General features: G+C 60.1%; 1 protein-coding gene across 8 annotated transcripts in view; it reads left to right on the top strand.

The window, feature by feature from the left end:
* Positions 1-19,255, top strand: part of Kazn (kazrin, periplakin interacting protein) — a 122,450-nt gene that overhangs the window by 32,610 nt on the left and 70,585 nt on the right. Inside the window, exon 1 of one of the 8 annotated variants that reach the window (XM_048816290.1) lies at positions 18,783-18,788. The exons of the other annotated variants lie outside the window; for them this stretch is intronic. The gene's annotated coding sequence lies outside the window, so the exon portion shown is untranslated. Of the gene's footprint in view, positions 1-18,782; positions 18,789-19,255 lie in introns of those variants that run through there. 8 annotated transcript variants of the gene reach the window in all.

Here is a 19,255-nt window from a genome sequence, read left to right as displayed (position 1 = left end):
CCTCCCAGGATGCGCGTGGGGTGCCACGCTTGCTTTCCAGGGAGCCCAGGGAGTTGACATCCAGGGGAGCCCACCCCCGAGTGTCCAGCGCTCTCGATTGAATTCTTTCCGGTGTCCACGCTCCTCCCAGCAGCAGACGAACCGCCCTCTTGCGCTGGGAGTGTGTGTCTGCTGGGGTCCCAGGGCCGTGGGGTGGCAGTGGTATGACTGTGGCCCAGCCTGTGTGGGTCAGGGTCAGGGTTGGGAACGCATCTGGCCAGGTACACACGCCTGCTCATGTGCAGCCGCCCAGCAGGCCCGATGGGTGGCCTGGCCACCAGCGTCTCCTCTTGTGCCTTCCCTGGATGGAACCCCAGGTCCCAGGAGTGTCCAGTGCTTGTGTCCCTGGGCCCAGGCTGTGCAAGCTGAAGTCCTTGTCCCTCCAGCCCCGGCAGGTGCAGGCTCAGCTCTGCAGACAGTGAGGCAGAGGGTGGCCCAGGTGGCTGTTGAATGGAGGGACGCGTCACCGTGCTGAGACGTCTGCTCACCACGGCTCTGTGGGTGTGAAGAGCTCCTGCGTGTCTGTGTCCCTGCCCACGCCTGTGCCCTGCTCTTCCTCTCGTTTCTCCCGTGGGTCATCCTTGGTGCGGCGGTCGATGGCCTTGGGTGGTGTCCGTGTGTTCCCTGAAGCTGCCACCGGTGCAGCTGGTGGCCTGGTGGCCCTCAGGGCTGTGCAGGGAGTCTTCTGTCCCTCAGACCTCACGTGGAAGGCTCTTAGTGGTGAGTCTCAGAGCTCAGTGGAAGCTTCCAGAAAGTTTAACTCTGCAGACAGAACGTCTTCCTGACGCACTTTCAGCTGCTTTTTAATATTGTTAGAGGTCCCCCCACCCAGCTTCTTAAACTCCAGATGGGTCCAGCTGACCGTGGTCCAGACGCAGGACGTGCCCAGAGCCTCTGCTTTTCTGTCTCGGCTGGGCCTGGGTCCCCCCTCTTCCCCTGTGGCTGGAGCCCTAAAAGGGGCACATACTGCAATCTACACGGACTTTTTAAAAATAAAACTCACCATCACTTAGTTTTATGGTGGTTTTGATATTTGAAACAAGAAGTTTCCAGGCGAGTGCGGAGTTCCCGTGGAGACCGCTGCCCTGTGAGAGGCCTGCCGTCCTCCGCAGCCTTGGCCTGGTGGGTACCGCTGAGGCCATCTCTTGCATAGTGTCCGCTGGAGTCATTGGCCAAAGCAAGTCACGTGGCCAAGCCTCGGATGGGCAGGGCCCCTGCAAGCCCTTACTGTTACCATGTGACGCAGAGATGGGCTTTCAGAATCTGCCCAGTGCGGGGCTCTGGTCACCGACTGTGTGACATTCCAGCAAACTGTGGCTCCTTTGCTTTTTATGGGACAGGTGTGTTTTTCCCCCAATATTTAGTTTTTGATTGACGCACACTGACATGACCGCTCAGTCGTGTGTACCTTGTGGGATGATCTAGTCCGGGTCATTAGCATGGCCATCATCTTAGGCCTGTGTCACTGCTTTGTGGTGAAAACCAAGTCCTGTCTAGTGATTTTGAAATACACGTAACCATCAGCTCAGCCCCGCTGGGCTGTGGGGAGCCTGTCCCTCCTAATACTGGGCCTGTTGACTGGCCTCTCCGTCCCCTTGCCCGCTCCCCCAACCTGTGGTGACCACCATTCTAAGATTCTGCATGTGACTGAGGTCACCTATTACTCAAGGGACTGGTGTCCCCATCCTCATCTGGCACTTTTACCACTGAGTCCGTGACCCCCTGTACGTTGGAAAGGCCATCTGTACCGTTCCCTGACCCCTGAGCGTCCCTCTCAACTCCCCACCTGCCGGGCCCGAGTCCCCTCCTCCGGCCTCTGCTTGGACACTTCAGATCCAAGTCTTGGTGGATCCCACGGAGGGTGAAGGTGCTGATGATGGACGCGCCCTCCGTCCTGAGACCAGTGGGGACACTGCGTTGATAGGAAACATACCCTCCCGCCCGCCACCCCCACGTGACACGCATTTTAGAATGGTTCAGTGGACCCCGCCATTCTTCCCTGCGGGGGGTGGAGGGAAACCTTGCCCATCTTCACGTTGGCACGACTGAGGTGTGGACAGTCTTGGGGAATGGCCATTTCAGCCAACGCGGGTCAGCCCTGGCGACGTCCTGGGCACCCCCGTGGCGGTGCCTGGGTGAGTTGTCCCTCCCGACAGCCGTGGTTGGGTGGGTCGCTGTTTGTTAGCCTCAGTTTTCCCAGCTGCAAAGTGGGGACAAGAGAGGGTTAGGACGTTTCTGGGTTCTCCTGGCTGGGAGGTACGCAGCCAGGACTCACCCCCAGCGGATCTGTTGGCTGTTCTTTGAGACATTTGAAAGACCTTCTCTGACTCTGAAGGTGTGACGCTATCAGGGACAGGAAAACCAGAGAGGGGAGAGGGGGAGAGAGGGCCAGGTGGATGGACCTGGGCCGCCTGCAGGGCCCCTGGAGGCCCCAGTGTTGGCTGACGCCTCGCAGGCTGTGCCCTGGAAGATGTCCCTAGAGCAGAGGCCTTCAGGCTGGTCTGGGCCACCGGCCGCTCCCCGCCTGTCCCTTTGCAGTTCACTGAACCCGCTCGGGCCCCAGGAAATGCCAGCAGCCTCCGTCCAGCCAGCAGGGTCTGCTGACCTTGAGCCTCGGCTTTTCATTAGGCCCCCGTCCCAGGAGGGGTCAGAGGTGGACCCAGCTGAACCGAACTCGGTCTGAGAGAAGCCAGGTGCTGGACCTGCCCCCCGAAGGCCTGGACCAAGACCCCCTCAGACCCCCTTCAGAGGGGTGGCCTCCGTCCCCACGTAGGCCTTTGGCCAGCCTTGCCCTTGACAGGGTCAGGACACAGCCTGAAACCCAGGCCCACACTGGCCTCTGTCTTGGGAGAAGTGCCTCGGCATGAGCCCAGGAGCGGGAATCCTCCAAGTCAGCCTCTGGTGGTGTGGACTCTCTCCACTGGACACTAGGCCCAGCTGGCTTGAGCCCTGGCCCAGCGGGACCATGGACACAGGTCAAGTGTCATGGGCTCAGACTCTGCTCTCCTGGCCTGACAGGGGCACTGGGGGGTGAGCTTTCAACAGGGCGGGCCTGGGGAGCGGCTGCTACAGAGCTTCACTCCGAGTTAGCAGACCTCAGTGGGCACCTCCTGGGCCAGCCCTCCGTGAGCTCTCTGAATACCTCATCTACGTGTCACCCACACCAGGTCCACTGCAGAGTGAGTTAGCCCGACTCCACAGTGAGGGGAACTGAGTCTCCAACAGTCCTGCGGCCTGGCCGTCCCGGCAATCGGGTTTGAAGCCCTGAGCCTGACACAGACCCTCACCACTGCATTGGGGTTCGTTTTTGAGTCTTTAGAAAGTCTTTCTAGCGTGCAGGAAATCCCACGGAGAACGTACTCATTCGTGGGGCAGTATGGATAAAGGTCCTATTTGCCAGGCACTGTTCTGGGCACTGGGAGTGCATCTGGCAGCAGGGATCTGTTTCTGTGGAGCTGCGTAACAAACAGGCCCCAGGTCTCAATGGTGTGAAATGGCCATCTGTTTTCTTCACTCCTGGTGATCTGTGTGTTGGGCTCAGCTGGGCAGTTCTTGGGTTCCACGTGGTGGCCAGGGCTCCCTTAGGTGTTCTGCTGGACATCCACAGTGGCTTCTCTGAGGTGTCTGGTTCCTTGGCATGATGCTGGGCATAGCTGGGAACAGCCCCTTCAGGCCCCCGTGAGCACCCCCAGCACGGGGGTCAGCCTTTCTTCGTGGAGACGCAGGGCTCCCACGGAGGGTTCCAAGAACCGAGGTGCAAGTCACAAGGCTCCATGACCCGGCCCACAAGACACTTGGCATCACTTCTACCACATCCTATTGGTGACAGGCCAGAGAGACTCCACGCTATAAAAACCATGTGGTGACAGATTTGTCCATTTTTGCAAAAATACCTTCTGCCGCGGAGGGGAGAAGACAGGCCGTTAACCCAGCGCTAAGTGGACAACCGCAGGTGAGGTAGAGACTTGCATCTGTGGGAGGAGAGCCTCTTAAAAGTGGGGCAGAGAAGACCCCCCAGGGGGTACGATGCACTGTAGAGACCAGTCCCCCAGAGCCTCGCGGCCCCCAGGTGAGAGCAGCCCGATGTCCATCAGCAGATGAGCGAGCAAAGAAACTGCTACCCCACAGTGGAGTAAAGCAGGATGCGTTTGTTTTTTCTTTAAATTGTACTTTTTTTTTAATTTTTATTTTTTAAACTTGTTTTATTTATCTATTTTTATTTTTATAGTTTTTTTAATTTGCTGTAATTAGTTACACATGACAATGGATGCGTTCTGACACGTGATACATAAATGGAGTGTGACTTCTCATTCTCCTGGTTGTGCGTGACGTAGAGTTACACGGGTCGTGTAATATGCACATAGGACAATCATGTCCGATTCATTCGACCGTCACTCCTACTCCTTTACCCTCCTCTCCCTTCACTCCCCTCTGTCTAATCCAAATCTATTCTCCCCCCTCACCCGCCTTGTTGTGAAATAGCATCTGCATGTCACAGAAAATATTTGGCCTTTGGTTCTTTGGGATTGTCTTATTTTATTTAGCATGATAGTCTCCAGTTCCGTTCATTTACCAGCAAAGGCCATAATTTCATTCTTCTTTAAGGCTGAGTAATATTCCCTTGTGTATATCTACCGCATTTTCTTTATTCATTCATCTGTTGAAAGGCACCTAGGTTGGTTCCATAGTTTAGCTACTGTGAATTGAACTACTATAAACATTGATGTGATTTTAAGTCCTTTGGGTATAAATCTAGGAGTGGGATCTCTGGGTCAATGGTGGTTCCATTCCACGATTTCTGAGGAATCTCCCTACTGCTTTGTAGAGTGGTTGCACCAATTTGCAGTCCCAGCAGCAACATAGGAGTGTACCTTTCCCCACAACCTTGCCAACATTTCAGCGTAAGCTTTTGGTACAGGAGAATCATGGAGCGATCTCAACAGCAGAGCCCTGGCCACGGAGTCCTGTACAGATGACGCTATTCCTGTAAGAACTTGAGGGAATCGAGCTTGTTTAAAGGGGCAGGAGGGGATTGTGGGGTCGTGGGTATGTTCACCCTCTTGACTTGGAGATGTTTTTGCAGGTGTAGCCATATGCCAGATCATGACAAGTGACCCACTATGTATTGTAGGCCATTTATAATTAGAAACGCTGTATTTACCGAGAGTATGGTGGGCCAGGAGCCCTGGGCGGTGTTTTGGTGCCGGGAGCATCTCAGTACCCTGCCAGCCATGTCACGGGGCAGCTTCCGGCTTTGCCTTCTTTCCCTGCATCTGGCCTTAGTGGAACACAGAGGGGACCCAGCCCTAGGTGACCAGAGTCCTTGGGGTCAGGCTGAGCGTGCCAGGCAGCCCCTAGGGCAAGGGGAAGAGCAGAGGGTCTGAGAGGCCCACCTTCCCGGAACAAGATCAGCAAGGTCTGAGGCTGGGTGTCCTGGGGCCTGGGCTGCAGCCCAGCTTTTGAAATAGCTCCGAGCACGTGAGCTGGCCAGCGGCTGGGCACTGCCCGGCCTCAGTACCACGGGAGGCAGAGGAGGAGAGGCTTTTTGGCACTGAGCTCAAAGGTCAAACCAATTTCCCAGAGTGTTCCGATTCCGCCTGGGGCCAGGTACAGTGGCTTAGAAAAGAGGTTCCAAGCCAACGGCCTCCTGCGTGTAGTGGGATTTGAAACACACTGACGTTTAACGGGTCTCTAGCTTGTGTAGTTTATATATACGTTCATGGAATATTTTCATAATTCAGGCCGGCATATAACATGAATCCCAGAATGGTCTCCGTGATGCTCCCACTTCACAGATGAGAAGGTCGAGGCACAGGGCACAGCATGTCGGGGTGGGGCTTAGGTGGAGGAGGCCCTGGCTGGCACCGGGACCTGTGTGGATGGCAGAGCTGCTGTTGGTGTGTGGACGTGGTCAGCAGTGTGCTCAGTGGTGAATCGTTAGTGACGTGGCTCTCGCATGGACCGGGCCTGGGGACCAGAGCCCTGGTGATGCCCCGTCCACTCCTGCAGGCTGGGGAGAGCAGACCTGTGTGGGGAGAACAAGCCGCCCAGCCTCTGGGAGGCCAGATGCCAGCCCGGCTCACGCTGCCCGCCACAGAGGCCTGCCACCTTCCCCCAGCCAAGAGGGGCCTCGGGCCCTCAGAGCCCTGAGCCCCTGTGGCCTCACTCGTTCCACTGACCTGGGCAGCCTGGAGCTGGTGTGTGCACAGGACCTCTGGGCCGTGGAGATCCGGGAGCACAGTTCTGGGTCAGGTCCCGCAGGCAGAGCATGCGCCCAAGGACAGGAGGTGGTCAGGAGCCGAGCGCTCAGGCAGGAGCCCTGAGCTGGGCCCTGACCGTGGCAGAGCCGCAGGAAGAGGCCGACAGGTGCTTCTCTGTGGGCTCTGCTTCTTCATTGCCTTGGAGACGGGGCCCAGCTAGATGGGGCTGGGGAGGGGTGGCCATCTGGGGCTGTGAACCCGCCCTCTCCCACGCCGGGCCTGGCCCTGGGCTGATCACCTGGTGGGGGCCCTTGAGAACCCATCCTGCGATGGGAAGCCACACGGGGTCTCCCACTCACTCCCCGGCCCGGGGCTGCTGGCTCGTAACACCTGGCCTTTGCGGTGCTGGGAGGGACCCAGGGACTCCGGCAGCTGGGCAGGCGCTCTGCCTCCGAGCCACGTGCAGCCTCCTCTTTGGACGTTTTTAAGGCTGAGGGCGCCTGGGTGAGCTCTGACGGGGTCTGGCTGTGGTTCACCTTGGTTGCTCCTGTTCCTGCCGCTCAGGCATGAGCCAGCCGGGGGGAGAGGGACAGTGGAGGAAGCCATGCCAGGCCCTTGGGCTGGCACCAAGTAGGTGCTCAAGAAATGGGTGGGGAGCGGAGTGAGGGCTCAGCCCCGGGCGCAGGCCCACAGTTCTGCCCCAGACTCTGAAAGGCCCTCGTGCATGGGCGGTGTCCCTGGGCCTCATTTTTCCGGTTTTGGGACCTGTGGGCTCTGTCCTGGGCCCTGACCTCTCTCCGCCTCGTGTGGCTGCCCAAAGGACCTGTGGCATGGCACATCATGGCCTCTGAGTCATCTGGGGAATCTGGGCTCATTTCCTTGAGGGCAGAGCCGGGGCTGGGTGGCCCTGGTGGCACTAGGAGAGAGTTCAGCCAGGTGGCTCTGGCCAGGCCTGCCAAGCCACGCCGTGTTCTGGCAGAGCTGCCGAGTGGTGCCCTCTAGAGAACCGGCTGCGAGGCGAAAGCTCACGCTGACCAGACTCCCAGGGCTGAACCACCAGGGCAGGCCGCTGGAAGGCTGGCCTGGGCAGGGCGGGGCTGACTGGGCAGCATCGGCTCATCCTGCACCTGCCGCCAGGGACACGGGCGGTTTCTGTCCCAGGCCAGGGCTGCCCCCCGAGGCCTCTTCTCCCACCCTCTGCTCTGCCCGGTTCTTACTGAAGGTCCTTCTTTCCTTGGGCTGAGCCTGACTCGGGAAGATTCTTCTGGATCATCCTGGCCCTGAGCGTGTCCCTGGGGAGAGCCGCCAGGGCTCAGGGTGTGGTTGTCGCGAGACCCTTTAGAGCCTGTTACAGCTGGAGCTGGAAGCTGGGTGGCCCGCACCTGGACGAGATGGACGAGATGGACGAGATGGCGTGGAGGAGGCTCATGGTGTGATCCTGGAGCGGGCCTGGCGGTCCCCTGGGGAGGCTGGTCAGCGGCCTCTCCCTTCACCTTGGGGGTCTTCCGTGCCTGCGGTGAAGCCCCTGAGCCACCGTCTTCTGTTGAGGGGTGTCTCTCCACCTGATGGGGTTTCTTCTTTCTGGGGCAGCTCCACCTTGGTGACCAGTGGCTGCTGCACATGCTGGGTCCATGCAGGCAGGAGGCCAGGTGTGCAGGGGTCCGGGTCCGGGTCCGGGTAGGGGGAGTGGCTTTCTGCACTGTCCCCGAAAGGGGACATGTCATACGGAGGCCCAGTGGCCTCTGTGCTGCTCAATTACTAGCAAATGGAGAAAGAGGGCAAAGGACTTGGGTCAGGAGGAGACGGGGGCCCAAATGAGAGGCTTTGTCTCTGTCGTGTCCTGCGCTGCCTGAGCCTGGGGAGGGCGCCCCCCCAGTCCCTCGGTGGGTGGCCAAGCACCTGGGAGATACACCGGGAAGGGAGGGGCCCTCTGGCTCTGGGTTCAGCCCAAGTTCTCAGGGAGGAAGTGAAAGACGGAGGGGGCGCCCTTGCTGACCACCGACCGTGCCCCGTCAACCAGAGCGCAGCCCTCAGCTTGTCCCCCGCCATCTGCAAGGTCCCCCAACCCTTCTTCCTGGTGGAGAAAGAAGCTCAGACTGGTCACATAACTCGCTCGAGGTCAGGCGGCCAGCGAGCTGCCGGAGTTAGGGTGAGGCTCTGGGCCCGCTGGCCAGTCTCCCAAAAGAAAGGACACGTGGGCAGCAAGCCCCAGGACATCCCCTCGCTCCACTGACCACGAGGCATTTCCAGCTTCCCTGTGTGTCCCGGGCTGTGGTTTTGTCGTCCCCCCGCCCCGTCCCCTGGCCAGTCTTGACTTGCGGGAGTTCACACGGGTGACTGGGAGATCAGCTCACGCAGGCCACACGAGGGAGGGGCCAAGGCTCCCAAGGATCAAGAGGCCTGTGGGTGGGCGCGACCGGGGACCAGGAGGCAGCAGTCATGTGCACACACTGCAATCGGAGCCCTCGGGTTCGAGTCCCGGGTGATTGTCCCCCTGCCCCGTGGCACAGGATTGCTGGTACCAACACCCGCCCCCAGCTGCGAAGATGGAGGCGATGTGCACAGAGGTTAGAACAGGAAGTCCCTGCTGCTCCGCGGGTGTTTTGTTAGGACGCCTTCAGTAAACCTAGCGTGGCCGTGTAAATTGTCACTCCCACTGGGACACAGCAAGGGCTGTTTTAAAAGTTTTTTGGGACAATAGGAACCATTTGAGAAACATGGGATCTGTCCCCTGGAGCAGCAGGCGGCCAGTGGAGGGCCGGTGTCCAGGCGACGGGGTGGCTTGACCGGAGCCGGAGGCTGGATGCTCATGGTACGCACAGGGGACCTGGAGGCCACCGGGGGGGCCACCTGCCCCGCTGGACAGGAGACAGGAGGAGTGACGCCTCCCCGCGCACCCCGACTCCTGTACCCCGGAGCTCGTCCTCCCTCTGTGGCCCATCTGCATGTTCAGGACCGGCCACCGCTCAGCCTCGTGATGTACGAGGACACACAGGCCACTCCATTCTTTATGGGCCTGAGACAGACGTGATCTTTATTGTGACAGAGATGCACGGGCCTCGCAGAAGTCGGAAACTGTTCCAGGCCATGATGGATGGGGGTGGGGAGAGGGGAGCTCCTAAATCACAGCTCGGCCGCAGCCAGCGCGGGGCTCTCAGACGGCGGCTCTCGGAGAAAGATGAGGGGCCGGCAGCTGAAGAGGTGGCGTCTCCCGCCTGCGCCCTGCCCCATGAACCTCAGCAATGCACGCGATTCCCTGCCGGGCCGCGTGTCCAGGCAGCCGGCCCTCCCCATCCCGCGGCCAGGTCTCCCAGGGCAGCCCCCCGGGTCCTGGACGGCAGGTTCCCCGCAGAGGCAGAACCCAGGAGGTCCTTTCCCAGGGAAACATTCTCTCTTGATTTTTGTCTTAAGATTTTGGGGAGCCAGGCCTGGGGGCCCATGTCTGTAACCCAGGCTACTTGAGAGACGGAGGCAGGAGGATTGTAAATTGGAAGCCAGCCTGGGCCAGTCAGTGAGAACTTACCTCAAAATAAAATTGAAAAAGGGCTGGGGACATAGCTCAGCGGTAGACTGCAAAACAGGCATGGTGGTCCCTCCTGACCAGGTCTGGACCACGCCCCAAGTTCACTGCACCGGAGCCCCCACCTTGCCCAGCACGGCGGCTGCCCGGGTGCTGTTCTCACTAACCTAAAGATCTGGTTAGAGGGAACTTGTCCTGGGCAGTAGCCCTGGTGTCACCAGGGCTGTCCCCTGTGTGGTGTTGACACTTATTGAGCACCTCCTGTGAGCGCCTCTCTGCATACACGTCCCTTTGACCCTACAGCCAGCCTGTGAGTTGGGTCCTCTTACCATCCCAGCGTCACAGGGGAGGTCACAGCAGAGCTTGCGTCCTCCCGACACAGTAGGCACCAGGGTCAGCCTGCAGGCCACCTCGTCACTGTTGTGAAAGGCCAATCACCTGTCCGTTGACACCTGAGGTTTCCCTGAGTGGTGAAATGCAGGCTTTGGGTGGGGATGGGCAGGCTCGGGCCAGGGAGGGACGGAACGGGCTCCCTGCTTGTCCCCTCTGAGCCTGGGCCGCGGCTCTCAGCACCTTGAGGTCTTGAAGGGAACCCAGGCCCAGGGCCAGGCAGGAGCTGGTGATGTGACCCAGCAGTGACAGGTGCAACTGAGGAACAAAGGTCCCGTGGCTGACGGCAGGCACCCCGGGCACCCCGGGCACCAGCCCTGGCCTCCACTTGGAGCACTCTGGAGCGGGGCTTGGTCCTCAGGGCAAGAGACCAGAGAATTGCTCTTGCCTGTCGGAGGCAGCAGGGAGCCTTTGCATTTCAGAGATGAGAATGGCGCGTCGCGGGGTCTCCAGATAACCCAGAGCTCTCCTTCCCTCCTCCAAGAGTTTCCTTGTGCCACCATCTGGCTGCCAGGTTCCAGCCAGAGCAGGCTGCCAGGTGAGGCTGTGTCCCCTGCCTCCACCCTGGCAGAGATCTCAGCTCAGCCCAGGCAGGCCCAGCCCTGGACTTGACCCCAGGGCAGAGCCCTGCTGCTAGGCTGGATGTGGACTGAGTCAATCTAAGGGGTTTTTGGAAATGTCAATTAGAATAACCCCTCGACCTTGATGCTCACCTTCCAGACTGCCAAGAATCCAGGGTGCACCAGGTCAGCAAGGCTCTCACACACGGCTGGTGGGAACAGATGGTGACGGGGGACAGCAAAGGGATGTCTAGGGCTGCCGGGCAAAATCACCTGTGCAGCCGGGCACACGCCTGTAATCCCAGCGGCTGGGGAGGCCGAGACAGGAGGATTGTGAATTCAAAGCCAGCCTCAACAACTCAGCAAGGCCCTAAGCAACTCAGCGAGACCCTGTCTCAAAATAAAAGATAAAAAGGGCCAGGGACAGGGCTCAGTGGTTAAGCATCTTTGGGTTCCATCCCTGGTACTAAAAAAAAAAAAAAAAAAACCTGTTCAGGGTCAGCACGCAGGCCACCCTGTCCAGGACCAGACAGCAGCTGGTGGCGTCAGCTCCCTGATCCCCTCAAGACCTCAAGGTGCTGAGAGCCGTGGCCCAGGCTCGGAGGGGACAAGCAGAGAGCTGTTCCGTCCCTCCGTGGCCTGAGCCTGCCCATCCCCACCCAATCCTGCATTTCACCACTCAGGGAAACCTCAGGTGCAGAGGAGGTCTGACCCAACAGTCCTCCCGTAGGATTTACCTCGGGACATTCCGCAGCGTCAAAGGGCAGGAAGCAGACCTTGAGGCTACCCAGGAGGCCGGCAGGAGTCATGATTCTGGAACGACTTCGTCGTGGAGTGGAGCAGGGGAGCGAGTGCCCCACCAGCCCGGGCTCTCTCCACAAGGGGCCAGGTGCTGGGTCCGGGCTGAAGGCATCACATGCTCTCGTGAGGCACTTTTTTTTCCCTGAATATTTTCCACTCACGAGTTGGCTTCTGTGGGCACATAATGAGCAGCCACAGAGAGCCAGCTGTTTACAGGATTCACATGACAAGGGCCAGGCAGCAGTGACCCTCGGGAGCCGTGCGCACCGGGACCCACGGCTCTGCGCTCTCTGATGCTGTCCCCATGAGAAGGAACCAGGGCTCCCGGGACTCCAGGTGTGGGCAGTAAAGAAACCAAGAGAGAGCCGGGCACGGGGTGCACACCTGCCTCCCAGCAGCTTGGGAGGCTGAGGCAGGAGGATCACAGCTCAAAGCCAGCCTCAGGAAGCCGCGTCCAGTGACAGCACTCCTCCTGACGAATATTTTAATATGAAAGCAGCAAAGTGCTGACCTCGGTTCCCCTTGGTCGGCGGTTCCAAGCAGCTCCACTGGCCTGCGTGGTGCCGGCCCAGTGAGGGCCACAGAGGGGACCTGCATCTGTGTCCCAGCATAGGGCTCCTTCTAGGGATCTTAGAGGACCTCGGGGGGACCACAGACCTGTCATCCTCTTATTTTGATCATTTCAGGAAAGTGGAGGTCAACTCAGCATCTAAGCAAAGGGGTCCACTGTTGGGGAGGGGCCACCTTCCCCGAGGCCGGCCCCAGGTCCTCACACCCCAGGCACTGTGCCTGCCTCCCCGGCTCATTAGGGAATCAGTGAGCTGCTGTTTTTTCTCTGTTCTCATTCCAGAAGCACCTGGCCTCAGGCCAGGTCAGGGCCCTTTGAGAGGGTGGGGATCTTGGGGAGCAGAGGAGCCTTAGCAGCGTCTCCCAGTCCCGGCGGTTTAGAGGGACAGCAAGGGGCAGATGGATCATTAGATGGGAAAGATGAGATCTTTGCAGGAGCCACCGCAGGTTCGACAGAGGCGTGGAGGAGCGTGGGGTGGAGCATGGGGTGGCCAGAGCAGGGCTCTGGACCGTGGATACTGCCTGGCCCTCCTTTTCTATTTCATTGAATAATTACAGGGCCATTGGGATTAATTCCTCTCTGTCGAACTCAGCTGAGAACCGTCTGGCCCTGGGATTTTCTTGGTTGGGGGGGCTTTAATGGCGTCTTCTATTTCATTGCTCCAAATTGATCTGTTTAAATTGTGAATGTCCTCCCGGTTCAGTTGGGGCAGATCATATGTCTCTAGAAGTCTGTCAGTGTCTTTGAGATTTTCTACTTTATTGGAACAGCCTGGCCCCGACGGGGAGGAGCCCAGCAGCAGGCTAGTGCCCAGGCTGAGGGCAGGAGTGGGCTCTGCATGGGGCCAGGGGAGCTGCAGGGAAGGGCCCGGGGCTGTTTCCTGTGGGGTCCGCGAGGCCAGGAAGGAGCTAGGACCTGACGAAGGTCCTGGGTCTGATTCTCATGGAGACCAGATGGGCTGGGAGGTTGGTAGGGTCTTGATGGGCTGTCCAGGGAGAGACCCTCGCAGTCCCCCGGACAGACGGGTAGGACGCCGACTTAGGACCATCTGTGAGTGTGGAGGGGTGGGGATGAGGAGGCTCCCGAGGGAGGGGCTGCTCCTCACACCTGGCCTCAGGCCCCTCCCCGTCCCTCCACCTCCTGGCCTCTCTCTCAGGGACCCACAGAAGGTGCTCCTCACTCGCAGGCAGTGAGGCTGAGAGCAGGGCCACCTTCCCAGGCAGAGGTGGCGTCCCCAGAGGGGACATCTCCGTTTGCTGTCCCCACCTGCAGGCCCAGGGAGAGCAGGGTTAAGAGTCACTGAAGGAGTGAGGGCTGGCCGGCCGGGGCCTGCTGGAGGACTCTGATAAGGAGCGGGACAGCCGTACTCGGGGCCACCACATGCTGTGCTCAGAGTGGCTTTTCGGGGCCGTGGCCTTCACGATGCTGGGAAATCCAGTGACCCCAGGTCACGTTCAGCAATCGGGACGTGGCCCCCGCTGGACTTGGAAGGGCCAGCCGGCCAGCTGTGGTTTTGATCATCCCCGTTCTTATTGCCACTGGAAGAAGTCGCAGGACTTCCAGGAGAGGGGGACCTCATCTCAGGCAAGCGGGGTCCTTGACACAGGTGGCAGGAAGGACCCTCAGGCACAAGGATCTGTGCAGGAGCAGGAGCGGGCGCACCTGCCGGGGGAGTGGGGGGCACGGCCCCTCCAGGGGTCTCAGGTCTTCTCTCACAGTAACTTGGGGAGGGGCGGGCCTGGGAAGCACGCGGGGTTGACGTCGGCCTGGTCACGGGACCGTCTGGGGGTCCAGCCGTTCTCAGGACCCTTGGGCTGACGCGGTCCTCATTATCTCATCAGAAGATGACGTTGGAAAGTCCCTGGATCATGGGTTTCCTGAAGTGCTGGGTCCCTCTACCCCTCGTCTGTTTATTACATGGGCTAATTCACAGTGCCCAGGACAATTTTCATAAGTGGGTGAATTTCCAGTCGGTTTGTGGTTTATAGATTTCCCAGAGATTTGGGAGCGGGGCCCTGGGAGAGAACTGGCGAGGGCGTGACAGCTGGGGACCCCGGGAGCACCCGGGCAGGTCTCGGGTCCATGCTGGTCCCCCTGTCCCTCCTTTGTCTGCCTGCTGTGGGCATTTCCTGGGGGCGACCTCGTTACCAGCATCCGTTGGGCTGGGGTCTTACTCTACGGATGGCCACCTCGTCCTCAAGGTTCACTGAGGCCTGGGGGACAGACAGATGTGAGCTCAGCAGGGACCTCTGTGTTGGGCCAGGATTTGGGGAGAAGGAAAGGATCTGGGGACACTGGCCAGAGGCCACGGCCCTCGGGGCCTGTCACTCCTGGCCGTTCTGAGCACACTTACACCTAAAAAAGACCACCTCGCCTCCGTGGGCTTGGGGTCCCCGCACGTGGCTCCGGGGTGGTTGCAGTTCACCCTGACCCCGCCACACTGGAAGGCTCCACCCTTGACAGGTGGGCAGGCGTCCCCGTGGCCCAGGTCCGGTGTGGGGGACCAGGGTTGCCCGCCCTTTCCACCAACCCCGCAGCTGACCTCACCTGATCCCAGAGTGTGGACGAGAGCAGGCGGTGGCCCCTGTAGAGGGCGCTCGGTGGAGCTGGGGGAGGCAGGACCTGGCTGTGACCAGCAACCGCCGAGGACAGGTGGCTGGCACAGGCCGTTCCAGGGGACATGAGGATGCTGTGAGATGGGTGTTCCCGTGCTGCCCCTCACCTGGGAAGCCTGAGCTGGGAGAGATTCGGTAACCAGCTCGAAACCACGGAGCTTCTAATCCCGATGCGGTTCTGTCCCATGCCAATGTCCAAGCGCGTCCTCGCCAATGTCCAAGCGCGTCCTCGGGCGCAGAGCAGGGAAGGAGGCAGCACTTCCAGCTGCTAATTGATCGACTCCCTGATGGTTTTCATAGTTTTGTGGCTAAAAGCTGTTCCAGACTGGCCTGTGTGGGTTGGGGCCTAGCTCTTCCTCTCTCCATCGTCCCCAAAGTAGGTAAGGATGTCGTTGATGTCACCCTGGAAGACAGCCAGGGGGAGGGCAGACCTCGGGGCCCTGCAGAGGGCGGGAAACTCGGCTCCCCATGCGTGGGGCGCATTCCAGCCCAAACACCCCTACAAAGTAAATCTGCAGTCTCCCGTGACCCCACAGGAAGGTGAGCTGGTGGGCTTCACTTGAGATGGGGAGACTGAGGCACAGAGTTGAAAACCCCCTGATTTGGTGGAGCCTGGATTCAGACCCAGGACTCACACTATCAGCACCTTGCCATCTGGCTGGGGACAACCAGCAAGTGCTTGTCAAGTTCACGGTCAAACCTGATGGTCATTTGGTTGAGAAGATAGAAAGGACGCTGGCCTTCGCGACAAGTGGACCTGGCTGAGAATGTTGGAGATTTCAGGTCTCACTGCTGTGTGGCGTTGGGCAAGTTACTCCACCTCTCTGGGCTTCATTTTACCATGGGATGGACCTCGCAGTGCCGCCTTTGGAAGGGTGTCTGCAGGATAGAGCTGGGGGTAGCAGGTGAAGGTTCCGCCCCCAGGGGGGCCTGCAAATCTCTGATTCTCCTTCCTCCCTCTCTTCCTCCTGCCTTGAGCCCCAGCGGCTGGCCCCTGTCCAGAGCCTGACCTTGGCCCTGGGCTCCTGAGGTCTTCCTTCGGAAATGGCTTTGGCTGCTCCGCGGAGAGAGCCGCCCCGATCCGCCTGCAGATGGGAATCTCGGGGCGCCCCTTGCCAGCCTTTCATGTCATCACTCTTATTTCCCAAGAGCCCTGGGTGCCCTCAGCCGTGCGGTGGCATTTTTAGAACTTATGGGTCACTGTGCTTCGAGGACCAAGCCAGCGCGGGCCGGGTCCCCCCCGTCCAGCGCCCTCCTGCTGGATGCCCACTTGCTGGTCTCCTGTCTGCTCCACCTGCTCAGCCCGGGGGACCCGTAGGGTGGGCACGATGTTCCGGCCTGGGGCACACTGAGCGCTGGCACCGTCCCAGGCGGCCAACCATGATTTGGGAGGACCGTGAGGGTCACTCACTGACCCATGGGGGCAATTCAGGGAGGGACTGGGTTTTCCAGGAGCTACCCAATCAGCCCTGCAAAGCTGAAGTCCTGGAGCTGGCAGGTGGCAGGTGTGGAGCAGGAATCCTGCACAGGATGCGGGGGACAATGACCGGGTGGTACCGTGCACCAGGCAGAGGGTGAGAAGCCAGGGGTGGGTCCCAGGTGGCCCCCGGGCCGGCCGGGACCCTTGTAGCGTTTGTTCAGTTCACAGAAGGCCCCGGGGAGGCTGGGCACCAGGTTGAGTCGGGGGACAGACATCTGCAGACACCCAGCTGGTACCAGTGACGGGTCCCCGGATCCCACAGCTCTGTGGCCCCAGAGCTGCGGCACCCAGTTGCACGGGGCTGTTTCCTCCATCCTAAGAGAGGACGGCCCTGGGGTCAGGAGGCTGCCCGGGTCCTTAGCCTGGCTTGTCACTTACTTCTGAGTGGCCCTGGGGGGTCACTGGGCTTCCGGGAAAGGAAGTCTCCCTGCGCAGAAGACACCGAGGTGGGCCGGGCAGCGCTCTCGTGTGGTGTAGTGTGCACGAGGCCAGGTCCCATCCCCGGCACCTGCAGAACCGCGCCAGCACCCTGGCACTTCCTCACCTAAAATCTGGGGGTGGGTGCTCTTTTGTCCCCAGGAGGCAGAGGGCCCAGGGAGCTAAGGGGACACCCAAGGCCACACACTGGGAAGGGGCGGAGCTGGACTTGGACCCAGGTTGTGTGGCACTTGTTAGCCTTGCATCCCTGCCTCGGGGTGACACAGGTGACAAGAGCCTCCTTCTAGGGCTTCCTGAGGCCAGGTCACACAGGCGCTCCCTGGGGACAAGCTGTCCCCTGTCCCTGCTGTGCCAATCGGCAGAAGCCCTGGGGACATGTTTGAGGGCGCGGGTCCAAATCCGCCCTCCTGGGGGTTTGGCGCATTTGTTCTCTGGAGGGCGGTGACGGGGCCCTGGGTTCCAAACCTGCCACGTCAGAACCTGTGCAGCCAGGCACACCGAGCCACCTGCAGGCTCTCTGTGCCAGTCACAGGCTGAGGTCAAACTGGCTTTAAAAACAGAGCAGCAAGACAGGAAGCCGTCCATTCTGCCCCGAGGGTTTGGCCAGTGCTGGCCCCTCCCCAGGGACGACACCCACCCCAGGGCCATGCCCAGGCAGTGTCCTGGACTCAGCTACTGGCATGAAAAGGGGTCGGGGAGGCACCAAAGGGTGTCCTTTCCCACGAGTGTCACCTGCATGTCACACAATGGTCCCTGCCTTAACACTGGGCTCAGGACAGTGCAAACCCCCAGCCCCGCAGACAGATGACAGCCCCTTCACCTTGTGTGTCCCCAACGCACCTGTGCCCTGTTCTGTAGACACACAAGTTCACCCTGCCCCCGGGTCACTCACGGTGTCCCTGCCACACACACCCGGTCTGCTCCAGAAGCTGCCCCTTGGACGTCCACGTCCCGGCCTGTGGCTGGGCTGCTCTCCGCAAGCCTAGGTCCAGCCCTGCCGGAGAAGCCACCAAGCCCACCCCCTGCCTCCCCTCCCCCATTACAGAGTCCCTGTGTCCTGGGCACTGGAAGGTGCTGGGCTTTGCCTAGGTCAAAGGGAGGCAGTGGACAGGCCTGGGACCAAGTGACCCAATCCCGGCTCATGTTGGGCTTCGACTCATGAGAGCTGAGTTTCCACATTTGCAAAATCAAAGTAAATACGATGATTTCAGACCTCGACCTCCTCGGGCTGACTGCTGAGGACGTTCTTATTTCATTGATTTTAAATGCATACCTTTCAGCCGGCCTGCGTGGCACACACCTATAATCCCAATGACTCAGGAGGCTGAGGCAGGAGGACAGCAAGTTTGAGGCCAGCCTTGGCGACTTAGCAAGATCCTGTCTCAAAATAAAAAGAGCTCAGTGGTAGAGCACCCTGGTTCCCTCCCAGTGCCTCAAAAGAAAAAATGCTCGCTGCCTGTGGTTTAGTAGGTGGGCATGGGGGTGCAGCCCCTGGGTGACACATGAGCTCTGCGTCCTTTCCCAGCACAGAGAAGGACAGCAGCAAAGGCCCCGCGCCGTAGGGGTCATGAGACATATTTCCACCCAGTTTCTTAAGGGAGGATCCCTGTGGCCCAGAATAAGCCTGGGTCCAGTGGCCACCTCTGCCCAGGGTCAGAGCAGAGTCAGGTGCAGTGGCCAGAGCCTGAGGGGAGTGATGTCCCCCGGTATTTCCTGAGCACCTACTCTGTTCCAGGCACTGTTCCAGGTGCCAGGGATACAGCAGTTGACAAAAGAGACAGTAAAACGGGGGGTGGGGGGTGGGGTGGGGGTTAAAAATAGAATCCAGTGCTAAGTGCTTAGGGAGAAAATTAATCAGGGCAGACGGCTGGGGTGCGCCCAGGTCTCAGTTCCAGAAACTTCCAGGAAGGAACAAGGACACCACAATGGCATTCGTGGCTCAGCATGTCCTGGGGCCCTGCCAGGGACTTGGGGACACTCGGGGACCTTTGGTAATGACCCTGAGAGGTCGGTGGGGCTGCACCGCGGCAGGACCTCAGGGTCGTGGGGCACGTGGAGCACCAGGTTCCTCAAGCTGTTAAGAGGAAGGACAGCAAGTACTCCTGTCACCCTGTCCCCGCTTCCTGGCCTCTGCAGACGGGCAGGTAATGGCCACAGAGCTTCCCAGGCTCTGCAGGGTGGGTGGTTCCCGAGCAGAGCTGCCCTGGAGCCTGGAGCCCGGCCCCCTCCTGCGTTTGGTTGCTGCTGAGGTCTGACTGCCGCCCTCCCCCTCCCCAGTCCTCCCTCCCGCCTTCCCCCTCCCCCTCCCCCACTCCCATCGGCCCACCCAGCCCTTTGCTGAAGATGTGTCTGGTCAGAGCAGCCCCCGTGAGCAGGAGGCCGCCTCGGCCCAGCTGTGGGTCAGGGGTGGCCCTGGGAGCGGGAGTCCCTTCTGCTGATTTCCAGAGCAGAGGGCTCCCCTGCCCTCTTTCCCCTTTTAATAAAATAAGCGTTTTGCTCGGAGGCTTAATGAGGATCCTGGAGGCTTTGTTGCTGAAGCCCGCGGCCTGCGGAGCGGATCGCTGAGCCTTAGCGGGAGCTCAGCGTGGTAAACCGCATGCGGGCCAGGCCGCCGGGTGCCCACTGAGCTCCCGCTAAGGCTCAG

Source organism: Marmota marmota, unplaced genomic scaffold, assembly GCF_001458135.2.
Source record: "Marmota marmota marmota unplaced genomic scaffold, marMar, whole genome shotgun sequence".
NCBI classification, from domain to species: domain Eukaryota; kingdom Metazoa; phylum Chordata; class Mammalia; order Rodentia; family Sciuridae; genus Marmota; species Marmota marmota.
This window is presented reverse-complemented; position numbering and strand designations above follow the sequence as displayed.